We start from the raw sequence: 3,334 nt of genomic DNA, 5'->3' as shown, positions 1-3,334 counted from the left end.
AGAGAGAGCGCAGGGCCTCCCGCCCTGCCCGCGGCGGGGGGCAGCGAAATCGGCTCTCGGATGTACCTTATTTCTATTTTGAAACATGGCTAAATTCACGGGATTCTGCTGGCAATAAAGCGGCAAATAAATTATTCCTTCCCTTGAGTATTAAACTGTTACCTGATTGAAGTTTACTCCGATGTTTCAACAATTTAGTTCTGTAAGGGAGGGGTGGGAGGAAAGTAGTTGCACCCTTAACAGAATAAGTAAATAAGTAAATAAATAAATAAAGCCCTAAATAGTCTTCTGTAGGGAAGAAGTTAATATACTCAATTATTTTCTGAAAAAAGATCATAACATCTGGAAATTGATATCAAATGGTGTACAATCCCTGAGAGACGATAAACTTCCACTGTATAATATTTCCACTAGAAATCTTAATAATCCCATAAATCTTCCTTGTGAATTGGGAAAATGTAACAGTTCATTGAAATACTCATTGGGAAATAATTGAAAAAATGTAATAGTTCACTGAAATATTCGTGGGTTTTTTCTTTCTTTGGTGCTGTTGCTAACTCTGTGCATGTGTGTAAATATTCCTACTTCGTTTTAAAGACGTACACGGAATATTCCCTTGAGCGCTGCATACCATAAAAGAAAAATATGCCCTTTTGACTTATTAATCATTATTACAGAGTTCAAAATTGCAGCGTCCCTCACACATTACTAGAGAAGGCAAACAATTCTCTCTGTGTGTATTTCGTGTTGCTAAACTCAGTACAAACTTTACAGCTCTAAACTTTTTTCCTTTTTTTTTTTCCTTCCCCTCACAGACTCTTCCTATTCTGCTCGAGTTATCCAGGGCAACTGAAAGCAAGGGGACTACTCGCCCATTATGCTGGCCCGCTGCATCGTAATTAATTACATACAAAGGCAATTGCTTATTGTAATTCACCTCGTGAATGTTTTAATTTTGCAGAAGTAAAAGTAGATGAGGATTTGAACACGTCTAGGCTCCCTGTAATGAATATATGAGTAATTAATGTTGCTGGAAAGATACAGCTGTTTATACGTATTAAAAAAATATTAACGTGATATAGAAGAGATGTGCGTGTGTGAGCGCGGGTGTTTGCTTGTACTTTGGTCTGGGAGAGAGGAGAGCATTTATGTGTTTTTGTACTGAATTAATGCATCCCTTTGGTTGCGTTACTACAAGTCGGAATAAAGACAATTAAGCCCTTAGCATTTCTGTCACACTCCATTAATTACTGTAGCCGCTGCTGTCCCGACCACTTCGTAACATATTCATCAGGTACGATGCGAGTCCAGCAGCGTCAGCCGGTGAAGTAGGCTATTGTTAGTTTAAACTATAGCCTTTCAAATGTTCTTTATTTTACTTTTCATGCTAGATTGTTTTCCTCTCCTTTAAAAATGTTTTTCTAAAAATAAAACTCAACATAAATGTTTTAAGATTAGATTTGCGGGGCAAACAGTTTAATTTTCACCATATGTTGCCACAGCAGTTTGTAAATTAAAAAAAATCTTTCCACTAAAACCACCACCAAAAAAAAATCCAATATAAAAAATGTATTCTTCCCAAAGCGTCTCCCTCCTGTGGGCTATTTTACAGCTTCCAAATAAATCTTTAAGGTTGCAAGGAAGGGGAAAAAACCAAAAGTACCCTGATGACGGAAAAGCAAATCCTGCCATGATAATGTCCTTTATTAATATTATAGATGTGTAGTGTGCTGGATGGATCAATCATATCCATTCACAATCAGGATTAAGAGAGCCTATTTTAATGAAAATCTATTAGTCTCTCGCTTGAGACACGGATGCTGCTTAAATCAATAAACAGCATAAAAGAGAATACGACACAGGTTTCTAAATTAAAAAAAAATCCCATCTATGAAATGTGTTAAGACGTCTGTAAAATCCTGAAACCCTCGATCGATACTTATAAATATTTAATTTTTTTTTAAACACAAATTGAAAACCATTAACACTGCATTCATTTTTATTATTAAAACAAATTGTCCTTGGAATTATGTGCTGTGGAAATGGAGCCAGATTGAAAGGGCATCCTCTGAAATATGTTTACTCGCTTTCATGTAAACCAATAAAGATCTGCAGGAGTCTGTAGCGTGAGCAGAAAGGTTTGATGTACAATGTCCATGATTACAGTCCCTGAATTAATCACGAGAGAGAGAGGGAAGGAGGGAGCGAGATGGAGAGAGAGGACTCAGTTATCTACTCAACAAATTCTTGCTCTTCGGGTCAGCGCTTATTAAAACGTGGATTAAACCGATGATTTTTCTGCTTGCTTATTTGCCCCATTTCGACCAAAATAAGCTGAAGGGGGGAGGGTGGAAGGAAATCAGTTTCGCCCTACGTCATACCACGAGTAAATGTACAAACGTAAATTCCTCCTATAACTAAGAAATTCAATACTTTGCTTCGGAAATGCTTAAAGCTAATGCAACGTTTAAACTCATTCATGATTATTCCTCTCGTTTAACTCGGAGAAAAACCACAATGGTCAAGAGCTTCCTTTAGAAGATGAGTTAAAAAATGACACATGGATTGATACCACGCTAAATAAACGCTCCTGTCTCTGCCGCCCAAGGTCCGCACTCCCCGCTGCCAGACTGCCCGCCGTGCTCGCAGATGCCCCCTCTCGCTTTGGGGAGGGGGCACCGGGGGGCGGGCTGGGCTCTGTGGGGAGCAATCAGCCCCGATGGGGCGGCGGTGGGGAAGGAAGAGAGGCAGAATAAACGGGCCACCCCTTTTGTCCACTTAGGACCCCCAGACGGGCAGAGGGCTCCTGTCCTTGCCCCGGGGCAGTAGGGAGGGAGGAGGAGGAGGAGGATTTGGGGGCATGGTGCCCTCCGGTGGGCCGGGCACTCGGGACAGCCCTCAAAGCGCCGCTGACGGCCGATCCGGCAAGGGGGGATCGGGGACAGCGGGGTGGCTTGTGGCCCCGCAAAGAGGTGCCCAGGGCGCCGCGGGGAGCTGGGGGCAGAGGGAAGTTCCGGGGAGCGCTGGTGACTTTTTACATTTGCGACAGGGTCCCAGGAGTTCCGTTCCTGCAAGAGAATGGTATTTGGGCGGCAGTTCCTCTCTCTCTCTCTCTCTCTCTCTCTCTTTCTCCTTCTCTTTCTCCCTCCCTGCATCCCACCCCCAGCCCATTTATCAGGAGCAGCAATAAAGGTAATTCCTCTCTGAACCCGCCGTCAAAGTTTGTAGTGGGGACAAAACTGCCCCCCACTTTTGTTCCCTCCTGCACCACCTTGCTCTAAGTTCCCCCAAAGCCGCGGGCTGCGCAGAGAGGGGGGGCCCGGGGGCGCTCCCC

This window comes from Geospiza fortis, unplaced genomic scaffold, assembly GCF_000277835.1.
Source record: "Geospiza fortis unplaced genomic scaffold, GeoFor_1.0 scaffold366, whole genome shotgun sequence".
NCBI classification, from domain to species: domain Eukaryota; kingdom Metazoa; phylum Chordata; class Aves; order Passeriformes; family Thraupidae; genus Geospiza; species Geospiza fortis.
The sequence above is the reverse complement of the archived record's forward strand: the minus strand, read 5'-3'. Positions refer to the sequence as shown.